Consider the following 20,263-nt stretch of genomic DNA (forward strand, 5'->3'; position numbering starts at 1 on the left):
CAAGTACTTACAAATAGCATTGGACGCCATAGCCTACCCTGTCTCAATCTTGATCAACCGAACCATTTCAGAAGCCTCTATTTGGAAAATCTCTTATATCATCCCCCTCCATAAAGGAGGGTCCTCTACGGACACTTCTAACTATAGACCCATAGCCATACTGTCTCCTCTAGCCAAAATAATGGAACGCTGTGTCCACAAACAACTTATTACCTACCTCACACAAAATAACCTTCTATCCAACACCCAACATGGCTTCCACCCCCATCACAGCACAACCACTGCTCTCCTCTCCTTTGTTGACTCAGTCCCCCGAACCAAAAACCCCCCCTGTACTAGGCTCTTTCTTGCTTTCCTGTTTGGTATTTAATTCACAGATGTCATGGCAAACTTAGACAGTCTTTGTACAACCAACTTTGTGGATGAGTGTAAATTGTGGATAATCCTTGAATCCAGTACTGGTATTGATATACTGCAGAAACTCAAACAATTGATTGGTGGCAGAGCCATGGAGACACACTACATGTCCAAAAAAGCATAATTATTCCCTTTTGTAAAGCAAATACCCAAGCTACTTACAATGTAGACAGCACATCCCATTGAGTAGACCCAGTTGTACATTATCTGGGTGCACAGGTAGATAGAAATTGGAAGTTTGATCACCATGTGTCCGCAGTGGTGAGAAATCCCTTCTATGTGGCACAACTCATATGGGTATGTTATCTAGATCAAATTATGTTATAATTACATTGTACTCATCCTTCATCACAACAATAACTGAGAACAATGCACCCTTTCCTACGTACCTCGCTACACATCTGCAACAGCTGGAGCAGTACAGAGATTTTGCGCAAGCAAGATACAGGGTGAAAAAGACAAGTCCTATGTGGAAATGTTACACATTGGTTAAGCAAACTGCATGAGGGTTACTTGTTTCAAGGATGTTAACCTAGCCTCTGACATAATAAATCATGTTGGAATGATAGATACATCTCTCAGACACTACCCTTTCTTGGGAACAAGCTTCCCATTTATGTAAAGTCAAGGCCTTTCCTGATAATATTCAAATGCAGCCTACATCAATAGATGGTTAATGGTAATTGTACTCATAGTGTTACACCCATGTCACTCATGGATAGAGGCAGTTGGTCTTAGATAACATAGCATAGGCTCATAACTGTGTGAACTTTGTTCACATAATTATTAAAAATAGTGAAACTCATGTTAAATATGGCTAAGCATCGATGCCTTTAGTGTTGTGTGTAAATGTTGTTATCCTTATGGTCAATACCTATGTCAGCCACGGATGCTTTATTCAAGTGTATTGCATTTGGTACAGTGATCTTGCACACATCTTGTCACCCATACATAACTATTCTTTGGTATGCATACAAAAGAGGACTTGATAGTGCAGACTTCCCTTTGAGGTATTGTACAAGATGCATGTGTGATATGTATTTCTGTGTTGTAGTCAGTAAATACAGAGATTATTGATAATATTGTTGGTATGGGTTTGATTCTTGCATGTGTGGCTTGTGGCTTATGTATCATGCCAACCTCTCAAATGGCCAGGAATATCCCTGGATTCATCCCCAAGATTTACACTGTCCCACTTAACCCCTCCAAAGACAGTTTATTTTTAGAAAAGGGTGGTGACTTACCCTTATAGAATACTGGCATTTATCATAGTTGTACACAACTTTTCCTGCAGAACATGTATAATAACTTAAACTCACATATTCTGGCAATATCACAGATCAATGCTGTTAATTTAAAATTGTTTCTGATTGTGCTTGCTATTGTCAGCATTTGTCCATGAGTCTGTTGTTATTTCTCAGTGATATTTTGTGAGGTATATTGACATTTTGGTCATATTCAAGTCAGTCATTTTGCAGATCTTCACGACATGCAAATACCCCCTATTGTATATACCATCCCTGCTAAATGTCCTCTCCAGTGAGCATGTGAGTGATGTTTATAGCCATCCATCTCCAGTGACATATACCCTTGTGTGACAGTCACATATATACTATCATATAATGATATAAATATACTCACAGAGGAAGGTGAAAACAGCAGTAGGTACAATGTAATCTAAATATGTGCTTAATGGTATGTTACTGACTTCTCTTGGAAGCGTACATACATTGACATATCCTATCTTGTGTACATTGACATGTTTTACATGCCATCATCCTCTTTCTTCTTTTCTATCATTTATATCTGTGCCCATTTTAATCAGCACACTTTCTCTGCCTAGTGCATTTATGTTGTGTTGTCTTTGCCTTTGCTGAACACCCCAACATCCATTGTTTCAGCCTGGAAAAACTTTGTTGTACTGTACAATGAAATGATTACACTTTTCTATAATGTGTTAATATTGCAGTAGTTGCATCATTTTCATCCCTGGTAGTCATTGTGACTGTCCGCGTAATCTCGCAGAGCAGGTTTGCCCATACACAAATTTGTATGCATGTTCTTTCTGTGTTTGTACTGCTCTGCCAGCCGCAAAACATCATTTGTATCCATGTAAGAGCAATGTGCAACATGCATATGCAAATAGTGCTTCTCATCGCGCAAACACATTAACTTTGTATAAGCTTTGCGTGAAGTGTACACTGATTTTATTGAATTCCCAGGTAAGATTATTTAGCTTAAGATTTTTAATTAGAAGCAGGTTAGTGATTAGTTCCTTGTCTTCTGCTGACAGCACTCACAGTTTTTAAGAACGCTGTGTGACATTTGACAATTGTGGCTACTAGTTTATTGTCAGGCTGAGCTAGCATGGGTCAGAATGTAACAGATTTTATCGACTCTTTAGTTAAAGTTAATGTATTTGGTGGAAACATTGCTTCTTCTAAGTCTCTAACCCAAAGATTTATTGTAGGGTTCTTGAAAGCAAAGGTTTCAAGGGTTACATGAGATTGATTATATTCAGCTTAAATGCTTGACAACCTGCACTAACACATCTGCTGTGTTGTACAAAACAGAATGCACGTGACAATTTAAAGTACAACAAAGTACAGAAGCCTGATGCATAACTGTGCATTTTACACTTCTGAACAATCACTTGTCCCAGTGAAGCATTAAAGTTATACAACTGTACATCTAGTGCCAAAACAATATTGTGAGGCACAGAGCTGTAGCTGAATCATCTAGCATGTTGTGCTGTTTCTTGTTATGGCATACCTCAACTATAAGTTGAAGAGCAATAAAAATAAGTAAATAAAAAAGTTTAAAAATTCAGGAGCCAGGCAGGTCCCATTTCCATGCCCCCCACCTCAAGTCCAAATTGAAAAGAAAAAATAGCAATAATAATAATAATAATAATAATAATAAAGGTCCTCTGTTTTTGATTTAAAACGGAATACTTCAATACTACAGAAAAGCTATATTAAAATTAATTTCTGTACAAACTTTCAGAAAATAAAATGAATAAATACCAGTACTGCACTAACAATTATTTGGCAGCTCCGGACTGCATCTCCTAACACCCTATTCCCAGGGCAGCTGCCCTTTTTACTCTTATGCTACTGGTGAAGCAATCAATTCCACCTGATCACATTCTCTCTTGCTTTACAATACCACAATAGCAAGCTTTTGGCTGTAGAAGAAGTGTAGGACAACAAAATATAAAATACATTCCCACTTGGTTTTCAGGGCCACAATAACAGGTTCTCAGTTTCACAATGAGTACAGGGCAGCAAAAGTACTTTAAGGGGCACTACCAAATGACGTATTCTAACAACTACTCATGTAATGGTACATAAAACTTTCTGAGAAAGAAAGAAACAACTGTTTTAAATAGCTCAAACTCTTCAGGCATCATTGCTCCCAACAACAAATTCTTCAATTGGCTGAAGTGAATAATGTTCCCTTTTGATCCATTTTAACTCATTAATGCCTACAGGTAGTCATATAATTAAACATGGCATTCCTGACTACCAGCAAGCTAGCTTGTGATTACCTGAAGCTTTGATGCTAAAGGAATTTAAATGTGAGGAAATAATTTCAGCTGAAAAAGAAAGATTGAGTTTTATTTTCAGATGAAGTGATTTCTTCATCTTTGATGTGCTTAGTCAGTGCATGGAATACAACTGGTTCAGGACCATGATTAAGTCACAGAAGGTTAAAGTGCTGTGCTTGTGGTCTGACTTTTAACAACTTTGAATATGAATAGCCGAAGGCAGCCCACACACCTAACACTACCTGCATGATTAACACCACAATTTGATCAGCACTGTCAATGTTAAATGACCGAGTTTTGAATTTTTGAAAATATTCTCAGAAAAGGCTTGTTTAACAGCTTTCCTCATGCTTCTTCACTCATTCAGTAAGCTACATTTCCTTATTATTACACCCGCAGCTTCCATGATGCTCATTTCCTGCTTAGGCCTGCTTTAAAAAGCTATTAGGATGATTTCTCATGCATGCATGCTGTTGGTTTAGAGGATTAAGGAGCTATTAATGAGCTGTTTCCTGTGGTCTTGTGGTGCAAGGTTTGATTCCCAAAGCATCCTCTGAATATTTGTGTGACTCTGAGAAAATCACTTGAACAGACACTGCTCCTAGTCTGACTGTGCAGAAGGCCAATGGAGATCAGTGCTCTGCCCTGGAAAATAAATAAAAAGAAATGTTTAACTGCTTTGCCTCATGTGACATCTTAACATAGCACTTGTCTAGTATACAGCTTTAGTCATTGATGTTATGGCACAGAACTGTGACAGAAAGTACTCAGTATTGTCTTAATGATGATCCTAGGACCTGCTGATGGAAACTGATTGTGAAGAAAGAAGCCTTTTCTGCACTGATGGGAGGGGTGGGGGGGGGGTCACCAAATCTTATCCAAAGGTAGTAACTGGGCAGGAAGTAAGCAGCTTCAGTAGCTAGAAAAAGAAAGCCTTGTGTTGGAGGAATTTGATTAAGTCATGAAAAAGGGATAAATCAAGGGGGCTGAATGTTGTATACACTGTATTCAGCTAGAGCGGAAAGTCACTGACTTGACCAAGCACACTATCCAAATGTTATAGGAACACTTTAAAGAACTCCTCATCTCAGTGCAAATTCCCTCCAGTGAATAAGTTCAGCCAGAAAAAGTTGGTAGGACTGGTCCAATTATACAGAGGACATCACTGTGGCAATTAAGCATTTTGGGGTGATAAAGCTGAAAGAATTAATGAGACTGAGCAGCAAATGCTGAGGGCACTGAATAGTTTTGAGAGCTGTGGTTAACATGTCTTTCCATTGTTGAGAAGAATACACTAATACTTTGGATTGGCAAGCCAATCTTTAGGTATTCATCCCCTCCCCCCAAAAAAAATGACAGGCAGTGGTGTTTCATTTATAAGAGAATCATACTACTCAGCCTTCCTGGCAAAGGCTATAGCATGGTGCTGGAAAGAATTCTTCAACCTATATCAGAACCTCAGATTCAGAAGAAGGACTACAGAGTCAGTCATAGCCACTGAATAATGGCTCAGTTATTTGTCCTTCCAAAGATTTTGGAAAGATCATGGAATTAACCAGGAAGAGATCTGTCTATCTGTCTATCTATCTATCTATCTATCTGAGAGTTATTGCTGCATGCATTTTACCACATGCTGAACTGCTGGTGTTTTTTGTCACTGGTTCAGTTTGCTGAATTATGTAATGGTCAAAGTTCATAATATTGACTGTTACATAATTAAAGGGTTTTTACCTTTTCTTTGAGTTTGTATGACCCTGGACTTAGTATATATTTAATTTACAGGGGGGTTGGATCTCTCACATTGGGTGGTGTGGAGGGGTGAAACCCCCCTCATGTAAAAAGTTATCAGTTTTACTTTCAGTAATTAAAAATGTAACCTACTCCCTTACATTTGTGATTACTTTTTAGAGATGATTTTTGGGGTCTACTTCACTTTGTTGAAAAACCTATTTGTCATATACCTTTTTGTCGAACCCTATTCATCGAAGCCTTAATCCATTGAACGTTCATTTAAGCAAAATTTTTTTCCAGGGAAAAAATGCTTGGCATCATTGGGAATTTGCCCTTTCCCCACTGTAATGCGATCTCAGAGTTAGTATATTTAGTTGGCGGATGAGGGACACAGCCCCCCACCTAGGTAGGTTTTAAATTTCATGAATTTTGTGATGCTCAATTGGTTGGCTGTCTTTTTTCCCCAGGAAAAATTTTGCTTAAATTAACATTCGATGGATTAAAGCTTTGATGAACAGGGTTTGACAAAAAGGTATTCGAAAAAACAGTTTTTTCAACAAAGTGAAGTAGACCCGATTTTTTTGGTGATTAATGGTAATTGTCAATAAATTTAATTGGTATTTTGTGTTTCACTCAAAGACACCAATGATTATTCACAAAACGCATGTATGTATGTATGTGTGTGTGTGTGTGTGTGTGTGTGTGTGTGTGTGTGTGTGTGTGTGTGTGTGTGTGTGTGTATATATATATATATATATACACACACACACACACACACACACACAAAAAAAAAAAAAAAAAAAAATATATATATATATATATATATATATTTTAATTATTTATGGGTCTACTAAATTCCATAGTGTCAAAATATCGACTTTCTTATGGTTTGAAATTTAGAAGTATATATATATATATATATATATATATATATATATATATATTTATACTGATATTGATAGATATAGTTATATGGATATATAGTCATGCAAGCACGCAATTAGCAGGAAGATGTGGGGGATGCATGAGGACTTGCCCCCACCAACAACATTGACAACATTTGGTACAATTTTGTCAAATTTTTCAATGATTTTCTTTGAAGTTTAAGTTTGTCACATTTTTCAATGAAAATTCTTCAGTGAAAGAGTGCTTAATGCCCCTGCACCCCCCCCCCCCCGCTTATTATATATACCAACTCCAAGGTTGCACAACACTGGGGAAAGGACATAAACCATTCATTGGAGGAAATTACTTAAAAAGATCATCATCACTTTTGTTGCATGGAGTTTTGGCAGTTTGGATTTCTAGGGTGAGGTATCTTTAACTGGAGTAATGGCTGTAAGTACGCACATGGAAGTGTCATGTTCAGATCTGCCTCACTATGAATGACATCAGGCTGGGTATGATCACAGTATTCTTATTACGGACTTGGGGGTGGTGATAATGATGTTTCATGACTTAAGTGATGTTAAAGTATTAAACTGTATGAGGTAATAATGTTTTGCTATTGAGTAGGTTGGAGTTTCTATGAGCTGAAGAAGAGGCAGTTTGTTCATGGAAATGAAGACAGGGTAGAAAGATAGTGCTTCAATCATTGCCTGTTATACAGGGGTGGCTTTAGGAACAGATTGCTGATAAGATATGGACGGATGACAGTTTTGACTATTAACTGTGTTTTTGGGTGAAATGGCTTCACACATCAGTCATTAACAGCTGTGTGGGCAAACACTGGGCATACATCACTGACAAGTTGCGGGAAGGCCTGTTCAGAACATCAGCTGCTAAAAGTTGGGGGTTGTCACCATCATGGAACACTGACTACAGCCACAGAAGCATGACTGAAAATGTTTTAGGGTGTCAGGATGTCAACTGGAAGGGAGGTAAGGAAGAATTTCAAAGCCCATCATTCCAAGGCCAGGGTAAGAAGCTGGAGGGGCTTGCTGCATGTAAACAGTATACTGGTTCTATTAGGAGGTGCTACATCGACAGGCAGACTTGTGGAAGTCTGTTATTATCAAAACCTCATCAGATGGGCCACAATCAAAAAAGTCCTCACAAACCATAATACACCACTAATAATAGTGTAAGTATTCTTAAACACCTGTTGGATATACATGAGAATATTCTGTATATTGTTTGTATAACAGTAGTGGAGATAGGCATGGAGAATTTATATGAAACAGGAGTTTCCATTATGTCCCTTACAGCTGATACAAGACTAGCAGGAGACTTGCACTAGATTGTATGCATTCATGAATCCCTCTTCCACTATTCATCATTATTTGGCTTCACTTTTTTATGCTGTGCTTTGAGCTTTTTTGTAGTACTTGAGCACAAAAATCAAAAAAAGAGTACTGCTTAAATGTTGCTTCAGATACTGTACTGCATGAAGATTTTTGTAACATATTTTGCAGAAGTGTTTGATTATGCCTTAGTGTGCACAGATATTTGTGGATTGTTCTGTAAGTATCTAGTATAGCATACACCACTACCACACAAAAAGTAATGTTTATGCTGTTTTATGTATCAGATTGTGCACAGGGAGGTGTCAGTGCAGTGTGACTTAGGTAAGCCTAACAAGATGCCTTGATTCATAATGGAGTATTTACTTTGCAACAGTGGGCATGTATTATGAACTGATACCTAATCTGACATTTTAAATGCACCTGTGAGAAAACCAAACATAGGATGAGATTGACAATATCAAGGGTCAAAAATATTGCTTAATGAATAATAGAGCCTCTGCTATTTCTAATACAACCAGAGACCAAGACACTGAAAAATACCAAAACGAAATGACCAAACAAATCCAGAGGCAGGTAGAACAGACCAGATAACGATAATTAGCATACAATTTATTAACCATAAAAAATAATAAAATCAAGCGCTTTCACCTGGCTGAGAACCAGGCTTTATCAAGATACAAAATTCCCCAAAATAGAAGCTTAAATAACTTAATACTAAAGTCATGTGACTTGTTAATTATTGAATTGAACATATATAGTAGACTGCTAAAGTACTAGCAACAGTTTAAGAGTTGACAGACAAATATAAGCCGTGTGTCAAATAATCCTCAATACATAAAATACAATTGTGTTGAAAGTTATACTAAAAACACCATGTAAAAAATTATTTTATGAAAATATTTCATTAAAACTTATATTTCTAATAAACTGCATAAAAAAATCACAACTTAGCTTTCCTTAGTTTGAGCACGCTCACAATGCTAATACTCTCGTTGAGACCAGGGAGTCTAGTGGCATTTAATTTGAGTTGCCACAACAGCTCTTTGTATTCAAGACGGGCTTCCCAGTCACCTCCTCTGTGGTCTTGTATAACCTGTTCAAGGACAATAAATTTAAGATGCATGTTAGGGCAAGAGCCAAGATGTTTAAAAAAGGCTTTCGTATCTTTCTTTCTAGAAATATCGTATAGGTGCTCGTATATTCTCCTTCTAAGGGTTCTCTCAGTTTTACCTATGTAAAAACTGCAACATTGGGTACACAACCCTAAATATACCACACCCTTTGCCCCACAGTTGTAATAACAATCAGCTTTAAATTTAAACTTCCTAGAAGGGATGTAAAGGGAGCTGTCATTGATTATAAAAGAACATTGTTTGCATGCCCCACATTTGTGGGTACCAGTTTTAGGGAAACTGTGTTTATTGTCAAACCTGGGTCTTCTTTCAAAAAGTCCTTTGAGGTTTGTACCCTTTCTTTTGACAAAAAAAATCATCATGGAATGTCAAAAGGGGCCAATACCTCAAAATTGACTGCTCCACTTGCAGGGAATCGTTGGAAAAGGTATATACGAATCTATTGTGTGGGTCAAACTGTTCTAAGAGTTTTGTTTGTGTATCCTGTGTTGTGCCTTTGCCCAATAATGGGAAATAAATAGCTTCCCTGTTGTTAATAACATCCTGAGCTAAATTGTTAACAAGATATGTCGGATAGCCTCTCTCAAAAAAAAGCTGCTTCAAAAAATCTACCTCTTCAAAAAAATACTCCTTTGTGCTTGACATCCTAGATGCACGAATAAATTGTCCCTTAACTATACCTTTTTTCTGGTGGAAAGGGTGACCACTGTTAAAATGCAAATAAGAGTTGGAGAAAGAGGCTTTTCTATATAGCCTTGACTGAAAAGTGTGATTGTGAACATCTTTAAAAAGAACTACATCTAAATAATTTAAATGATCATTACTAACATTGTAAGTAAATGTTAAAAAGTGTGTGGTAGAATTAATATAGGTCATAAAATCCATAAAATCATCTAAGGTTCCATCCCATAGTAGACAGATTTCATCCAGGTATCGCTTGTAGTGGATAATACATTGGACCCAGTGTGTAGAAAAGATAAATTTACTTTCCCAGTAATGCAGCACAATATTGGCATAGCTTGAGGCACAGGCAGTGCCCATTGCTACACCCTTTTTTTGTCTGAATAGTTCGCCATTGAAGTGTGTAAAATTGTTGTCTAAAACAATCTCCATAAACTCAACCAATAACCTGATAGTGTTGGAATCTAAACCAGAATCAGACACTAAAATGTCACTAAACCATTCTAAACATATAAAGTGCAGAATACTGGGAAATAGTTCCACTACATCAATTGTTGCCATTAATAAATCAGGTTTATAAAATCTTTGTTCAACACCTTTAAGAAAGTCCCAAGAATCTTTGCACACATGCTGTAGAGAAGATGCAAGTTTCTTAGTGATAAAATCTATGCACTTTCCTAGGGGTTCCGTTATACTACCCCCCCCCCCCCCGAGACGATAGGTCTGAACTTCAATGGGGTTAAAACTTTGTGAGTCTTTGGAATCCCAAAAATTATTGGGATTCTTGGTTTATTAACATGCAAATAATTAAAAAGTTTTTCATTAATAGCTCCCTGAAAAAGGTGGTCAGAAAGCACAAACTTGATCTTAGAGTATGCTAAATTTAACTCATTCCTGGAAATCAATTTGTATTGATCAGCATCTTGCAACATGTTGTGAAGATAAATATCATATGCTGTGTTGTACATCAAAACTATACCCCCTCCCTTGTCCGGTTTCATCACCTGGACGTCCTCTTCTTTAAGCATTTTTATTAACCAGAGTGACTCCTGGTTAAAATTGGTGGGCGGAGTGTATGCTCTGTTAGAACAATGATTTCTTAGGTCAGCCTCAACCAATTCTTGAAAAACCTTAAGGGAGGGGTGTATAGGGGGGTTGAATGTACTAGCCCTGGAAAGACCCCCCAAAACTTGTGTTTGTCCTTTGAACTGAAAGGCAAGGTTCAAATGCCTACTCAGCCGGGTGAAAGCGCTTGATTTTATTATTTTTTATGGTTAATAAATTTTACGCTAATTATCGTTTTCTGGTCTGTTCTACCTGCCTCTGCTATTTCATTACATATAACAGGATTCTTGAACCAAAGGTGAAGGACTTAATAGCTACAGTTTCTACTGGTGATTCTGACTGGTTTACAACTATTTAGAACACTTCCATTAGTCCAGAAAAGATGGCTAGATGTTTTGAGATTTTACATGATAACCATGTATCTATATTCAGTATTAAAATACAGGTGTCTCTTATTATTTGAGAAGAAAGTTAATACCCCAATATGCACAGCAAAAGTAAAATATCAACAGACATAATTAGAGGATAGTTCCAAAAACATTTAGCATCTCTCACCTTCTCACACAGAAGGGATTCACTTCAGAAGCTCGAAATACTGAAATCTCGAATTTCAGTGCCTCGAGCCCAAGAAGTCGAATTCACAAAACAACGAAAAGTAAAAAATGCTAAATTCAAAACCTCGAATACCAGAAGTTTTGAATTTTGTGGTTTTACTACACACACACACACACACACACACACACACACACACACACACACACACACACACACACACACACACACACACACACTTACCTGAATACATACATAACCACAGCGGAACTTTAGAAGTACTAAATTCAAAACATCCGGCATTCAAGGTTTTGAATTTCACGTTTCTAAACTTTGGCTTCTTGGGCTTAAAATACTGAAATTCGACATTTAAGTATTTCGAGCTTCTGAAGGGAACCCCACAGAAGATGTTGTCACTTATATATATATATATATATATATATATATATATATATAAATGAAACATTATACTAAAACTGTAGCATTTGATACAAAGAGTGGTACATGAGGTAAAAGTCAGGCATCTTTGATCTACAATTTACCATAACTTGTACTTAATACTCCTGCAGTCAACTAGTTAGAGCTTAAACTCATTATTTTCCCAAGTCAACATTTTAAAAATACCACTGTTCATTGTTTTCTCCAATGTTAGTAGTATCTTTCCATAACTGTGTCCTAAGAAAGGACAAGCTCATTAGGCTATCCTATAGCAAAATAATTGCAAGCTGTCATACAAGATGTATATAGTACAGTGATTCTGAAATAAAGCAGCTGGGGATAAAGACGTGCTGAATTTTCCAGTGATGAAATGCTGTGAACTTCATAACTTTCCAGAGTACCATTCAACCTACATCCGAACATCTTTATTCTTTTTTCATTATGAGAATTTGAGAAGTGGGTTATTTAAGGAATGTTGGAGATTTACCCAGGGTCAGAGTGGTTTAATTACGAGTGCTAAGCCCGAGTGATTAAATAAAGCCAACCGTGGGTAATTTTCAATATACCACAACCACAGAGCCGGTTATTGCTATTATACAATGACATTATTTAAGGAAAAAAAATACTCCCCCAGATTTACTATTCCTCAGAGCTGGACTAGCTTAGTCCTGCATGAAGGCGGCCATTTAGGAGCAGGACAGCAGCGTGCCATGCATAGTAATGAAGTGCACTACCTGCGCTCTTAATCTTATAAGGATCATAGTAGAGTGCAGGGGGCGTGTCTGAGAGCAGAGCTCTCAGAATATACACGCCCCCACAATGAAGAACAGCAGAAAGGGGTAAGAAATGAGCGAGACTGCTCAAAGGTGTCCGCATAACTCCACAAACAGTCCCTCTCATGTACAACAACAAAAGTATACAGACATAAAATGAACAAACCCGTTTTTTCTTTTAAAAATCCGATTAAAGCTAAATGTAGGTGTGTGGGTGTGCCCATCACTTAGCTATGGTAAATACAACTTAAATGGCTGACGATGATAACAAGGAAGATATATACAAATGAAGCAGTGTAGCAATAGTGTAGTGAGCAGAGCATTCACCTTACGAGCAGGAATTCCTGGTTTGAGTCCCACTGCAGCACATTCCATTTTCCATGGCAAAGCACATTATGACTAATATTTTTGTTGTATAACCCACTAAATAACATATATTTATGAACTGAAGTACTGCAGTAAATGCACATGTGAGGTGTCAGTGTCATAATGAATAAAGCACTAGTAAGCAGGTTTAAGCACCAATAAGCAGTAGTAAGCATATTTAAGCCCTGTTTGTGCTGGGGTAAGCAATGTACACACAGGTTAAGCAATTCTGAAGCTAACTTTCTGTAAGCATATGTAACCAGAGGTTAGTATTACTTACCCTCCCGCCAACCAGCTCAAACCTGCTTACAAATGCCAAAAAGTGCCTTAATAACTCTATATCCAATGGCCCTTGTTCTGCCCATCAACAAAATAAACAGCCATGCAGGTCTTGAACCCAAGACACTATACACCACAGTAACAGCAGTTAACTACCAAGCCATCACAGAAGTACAGAAGAATGAGGCATCAGCAAACAAGTCTTCACCATAGTAAAACCATACCGAACCTGTGAAAGGAATAAGTATACAGACATATATGCCTTAACCCACTACATAACATAAATATGTGAACTGGAGTAAAGCAGTAAGCCCAGAATTCAGATGTAATTGTAATAGAGTGTTGAGGTCCCCAATAAAGCACAAGGACCCCATACAGTGAGGTCTATATCACATTATTGAAATTCTAAAATATCGAACACCATAAGCTTGACCTTGGAATCTGGAAATGTGATATACTCGAACTCTCAGAACAGCAAATTTTTTCCAAGGGAAAAAAATTGCTGTTCTGAGAATACACACACACAGCACAATCACACCAAATACATAATCCACACATACACACTTCACAGAACCCTACACTAAACTGTACATACACTACTAGCTATTCACTTACCTTAACCCAACCCTAACTCTAAGGTCCCTAATTAACGCACACTCACCTTACCTGCTCCCTAACCCTAACTAATGCACACTCACCTTACCCACTCCTAAACCCTAAGGTCCCTAACTAATGCACACTCACCTTACACTTTCCCTAACCCAAAGGCCCCCAACTATCGCACACTCACCTTACCCGCTCCCTAACCCTAAGGTCCCTAACTATCGTACAGTCACCTTACCCGCTCCCTTACCCTAAGGTCCTCAACTATCACACACTCACCTTACCTTGGTCCCTTCGTACACTTACATTAACCCGGTCTTTCACCTTGGCACCACAGTCGAGGAAATAGCGAAACCACAGAAATGGCCCACCGAATACTTTCATAGGAAAATGTTCGGTGTTCTGCAGCTTTGCTATTTCAAGAATTCACTGAATTGGGGTCGATATTATAACAGTCAAAGTTTTAAGACTTCAATGTTATAATATAGACCCATACAGTGTATGTACACATGAATCATGGATACCAGGCATACATATAATGTGTAATGAATAATAACTAAAAGCCAAAAAGGAATTGTAATGCAAAGTCTAATGTAAGCAATACTAAGCATTGCACAGGCCAGCTTAGGAGGTGTAAGCAATGTGTAGGCCAGCTAACTCAATGTGCCTAGTGTTATACCCCTTTAAACAATGCCAACCCTAGGTAAGCTGGTTTACCCATAGTCCAGCCTTTTCAAAACCAGACAATCATGGAAAAGTGTGGGAAATCAGCCCTACTTAAACCCAAGAGGCAGGGATACATCTCATAACTGGTTGTGGCTTCCCCTTGCAGGCACAATGGCAGTAAGGGGAGAAGGTGTGTGCTTTCGAGCACCTTGCTGGTGCATCCAGGAGTCCAGAGTCATGGCAGGACTCCTTTTCAAAGACCATGATCAGAGACTGCTGCAGAGCCAGTATCAGGGCTCCCAGTATAAGGCGGAGGCCCGGGACCATCTTGGCCTTAACATCACCAGTGCCACTGGCATACCCTGAACTGGTGAGCAGGTCAGGCATCACTATGCCAACCTGAAGCAGCATAATGGGGACCTCTTGGACCAGTGGATCCAAGAGGCTTGAGAGGCAGGGGATGTTCCAGTAGTGTGTAAGTATCACCCCACTATGTGTGTAATAATTGCCAGCTCCAGTATATCATGGATAGGTATGGCTAAATATTCCTCTTATGTCCCCCACAGCTACAATGGAGCTGGCTGCGAACCAGGAGGCCCATGTCAGTCGCCTGGCGAGGCTGCGATGCGAGGCAGGTCAGTAATACTCATGCATTTACTGTCATAGGAAATAAAACTAAAAGTAGTAGTACATCAATTGCCTGTATAAAACCTGTATTGTTCAAGGCAAGTACTGCATACACTGGAGAATATGGCAGGAAAAGTCTCATATAGTATGTATATAAATAAAAGTGTAACAGTCTGACAATAAAGGTCTAACTGCTGGACTACATGTGTATAGTCTGGTAGCATATGGTAATGTAGATTTGCAACCATGTAATAGTACTGTTGTATTAAGCACTGTTACCCAGACTGTGCACCATAAATTGAATTTGTAGGAATCCCTGTATATGACTGGTGTAATCCCCAGAGGCCATTTAGCACAACTGAGAGACACATAGACAGAAACAGGGAAAATGCAGACAACAAAACCCAAAGAGCACATGCAACTGAGATGTGAACTGTTGTTTTGTTTAGCACACACAGCCATGGTTCGAATCCTGCCAGTGATAGTAGTCTGCATATGTCCAGAATGTCCAGTAAAGTGGCCCATATCTGTTGCCTATCAACCTTTCCCCCCTGGGAAATCAGTGGGATGACCCCAGACATATAGGTATTCAACAGGAAATACAACTGATTGACACACATCTAAGAGAACAAAGCTGGCACACTAGCAACTCCCCAAAACCTTATGAGACTAAGAAGCCACGTGTGTCCCATTTACACCCCACCTTGTCAAGCTGTGGCCTGAGTGTGTATAGTAACAAAGTGAGATGTATGTGCATAATAGTAATGTGGAATCTGGTACTCTGTGTGGGAACATCCAGGTAGTGCTAACAAACATTTCTCCCACAGGTCTGCCAGGTACCAGCACTGTGCCCAGAAATACAGGAATGATACCCTGTACTGGTACTGTTTGCATTGGTATTGTATGGCATTGTGACTGATGCAGTTGTTCAGAATAATGAAGTATTACACATCACTGTTGGCCACACTGTCCTACAAAATATTACTGTCTAGGAGATAATTATAAGAGTGTTGTAATACAAGGTCAGAATGCAAAAGCACAGGGGATTAATAAGACAGGAAGCAAATAGGAGATATACATTAATATCTATATAGCAGACACAACTGTGATGGACAGTGTTTAAGTTGTAGCAGACACAGCCATGGTCTGAATCCTGGGAGTGGATGTAGGCTGCATACAAAATCATACCCCACAACTGTACAGATGAGGCCAGAATGTCCAGTATATGGGCCCATATCTGCTGCCTGTCCCCCTGGTAAGTATGCAGGAAGATCCCAGATGATTATCCAGCAAACAGGGAATACAAGTGATTGTCAAACATCTATGAGAAAAACCTGTCACTGTAGCAACCCCGAAACTGCTAGGAGAGTAATATTTAAGGTATGTCCTATCTACACTCACATGTTGTCAAGCTGTGACCAGAGTGCGTGCTGTAACAGAGTGAGATGTATGTGCATAATACTAATGCATAATCTGGAGGTTTGTGTGGCAATAGTCAGGTAGTGCTAACGAACACTGCTCCCACAGGTACGTTGGATACGAACACTGTGCTGAGAAATAAAGACCATTATAACCTGTACTGGTACAGTTCACTCTGGTATTGTAGGGAATTGTGAGTGTTGCAGTTTCTCTGAATAATAAAGTATCACTGATCACTGTTACCCACACTGTGCTATATAATATAACTGTGTAGGAAAGCATGTATATGTGTGTGTTAAGTCACTAAAGGTGGAAGAGGGCAATATTTTAGATATGTCCCAGCACACCAGGATGTGATCAACACATGGCCAGAGTCTGTGCAGAAAGAGTTGGATAGCTATGTGCACAACATCAACCCAGAATCTGGGAGTATGTGTAGAAACAGTTAGTGTTAACAAACATTCCATCCACAGGTGTACCAGGTAAGAGGTGTATATTGCAGGTAAAACCAGTTCATGTGTAATGATGATGACAGCCATATCACTGTCCCAACTAAGGCTATAGGGTAGTGTAGTAAGACTTGTAAGGTACAGATAATAGCACTGACTAGGAAAGTAATGGGGACTATAGGAATATGCTAGTTGTTCATTGACATATTTCTCTCCCCCCACCATATCTCCAACAATAATCAACATATCCACCCCAACTTGTATGTAATGACACCTATGTTCTGGTAATGTCCATTTGCTTGATAAATCTTTTAACTATTCCCATGCATGTGCTATACTGAATTATTCTAACATTGCTGGCATGGTGCCATCAATGTACCCGCATGCTGTTCTTATTACCACTGTGGTCCCATATATGCATGTGTTCTGTTTGCTATGCAACTGTTCCGTATCTGGTGTCAGGGTTAATGGTAATATCTCTGCATGCTGTTATACCTAACCCTGGAATGTGTTGACTTTTACTAACCCACATATGATGATGAAATCTAAACACTATAGCATGCTTGGGAAGGCCGGTTCCAGTGGACCCACCTGTCCCACCTCAGCTGTCCGTGGAACCGGGCACCAGCACATCTGGGGCCCAACCCAGGACCTCCCTGTCTGTTGGTCCTGCACCACCTTCAGGTGGAACTGCCTCAGGGAATGGGGCTCACACCCCCTGGGAGCAGGCACGGACAGGCACCTGTCACACGTCGCCAGGTAGGAGTCATAGTGCATAGAGAGATCAACCAGCAGCTTGGTGATCTTCTACACCAGCTAGAGGGCCATGTGTCACAACTAGAGTGTCAGTCTGGCTCTGCGACTCAGCCCCAGCACAGCCATCATTGGGGCTGTGAAGGTGCAGTGGTGACTGCACATGGGTGGAGACCTCAGTCCCACTGTTTCCACTAGGGGCCTTATGGTCACCCGATTTCCCAACATCCCTCCCCATCAAGGTGTTTACCCCCCACATGTGTCATGTATCACCCCTGTATGCGTCTTGTTTGTTTGTTAACCTACCTCCCCAAATATACCTATTACCCTTCCACAACATCCCCCTCTCACCTAGAAAAAAAAGGGCATTCTGTTCCCACAAAAAAAATCACACCCCATACATAGATGTCCATTTTGCACACATGTGCACTGGATACATGTAATCCAGTCTAATTGGCATCACAACTTATTATTGTTGTCCTCACCCCCTCCCAGGGGTTTGAGTGTCCAAATCTACCTCCAAATTCAGTGTATATGTACAGCTGTTGCTGTAGAAGAAATGGGCAGCTATGGACCTTTCCTACACCCTTACTGCACATCCCTGGCTAGTTTCCCTACTGTCTTTCCCTCTTTGTGCCCCTTTTTTCACCACTTTCCTATCAACCCCTCTGTCTTTTCTTTTAAAGACATTAGTGTGGGGGTAAGAGGGATTAAGCACTTTTAAGCAGCAGTAAGCAGTGTTAAGCCTGTTTGCACGGGGGTAAGCAATGCCTACATTGATTAAGCAATTTAGAAGCTAACTGAGTATAAGAAACTGGAAGTTAGCAGTGCTTACCTTCGCACAAACCCACACAAACCTGCTTACAACTGCTCAAAAGTGACTTAATTATTCTGTATCCAATGGCCCTTGTTCTGCCCATCAGAAAATTAACAGCCTCTGCAAGGCACAAACACAGGACCCTGCACACCATAGGCAAAGTGATATACTACTAAGCCATGTCAGATATACATAGCACTGATATATTCACAAACATATAATCTAGCCCAGTCATTCAACAGTACAGAGAATGTATTCCAGCATGTAGATGTGTGTGTAAATATATTAATATCTCAACAGATGCAACATATCTATTTATGTATATATATATATATATATATATATATATATATATATATATATATATAGTCTACATCTATATGTCTAAATATATACAGCAAGTTTTTTATATATATATATATATATATATATATATATATATATGTGTAAGCAGATATATAGATCTATGTAGGTATATATGGACATACATCTGTAGATAACAATGGGAAAATAACTTAAACATATATGTCCACATGCACCGTTAATGTGGTTGAGAGGCCCCAAACAATATACGTCTTGTACAAATAGGTATACCACCCCCACAGCCAAACACGTCTGCCCTGCATACACTACCAAGTGTTGCAGATCCTATAACCAGGACCTGACATGACATGGGCACAAGATGTTAACAGTACTACATCCCACCTGTATGATGTCAGACTGGTATCGGTAACATACCATGCAGTACAGTCTGGTTCCCATAGGAAATGTACAATGTGGAAGCTATCAACATCCCTAGGGTACATATACACAGACACATATATGCAGATCCAGATATACATACATATATGTGTATATATATATATATATATATATATATATATATATATATATATATATATATATGTGTGTGTGTGTGTGACTCCACATACACACGCAGAGATATGTACAATAAGATATATATGTAGAAGGTTCACACAATATGGAACAGCCACGATGCTTACAGTTAACACCTTAACAACTGGACACTGTATGAACCTCCCATACAAATGACATTTGTTGCCTGCAACATATTCCCACAGAGAGGTCATAGGATATAACACCACACGCAGGTTTGCATAAATGGAAAACCTTTATTTGTGTACTATTACAGCTGTATATGCCATGTCATATAGCTGTTCAGACACTGACATCCATGTAAACAGAGTAATGCAACTGTGAAACAGTTATACTAATACAGTAGTCTGGAAAGGTTTACAAATGTTGCTGTCCAGGCTGAGACCTTCAAATAGCACAATAGTAAAGACTGACTGGGCAACAGGATACCAAACAATCAACAGTAAGTAATGCAGGTGTATAGTCCAGCAGACTCTATTTACACTCTGTACACAATCACTAGGTGGTAAAGACCTCAGGTGACACAATGGGGTGTAACTGTTACATAACAAGGCATAACTGACACCATCACAAGCACACTGACAAACAGAACAGTCTGTATGGCAGGAGGCAGTAGGCTTGCATTAACCCAATTTATGTTATTAATTTAAATATAGGTGAATTGCATGGTAATGTACATCCAGATACCTTAAGGCAGATCACCCCTGATACCCCCACATGTTGTAATAGGCTAGGTTATTTATGGTGCATTCGCCCCATAGGCTCAATAATACAGGGCCATATACCACTGTTACATACCCT

Source organism: Protopterus annectens, chromosome 7.part0 (genome assembly GCF_019279795.1).
Source record: "Protopterus annectens isolate FY-2018-M chromosome 7.part0, PAN1.0, whole genome shotgun sequence".
NCBI classification, from domain to species: domain Eukaryota; kingdom Metazoa; phylum Chordata; order Ceratodontiformes; family Protopteridae; genus Protopterus; species Protopterus annectens.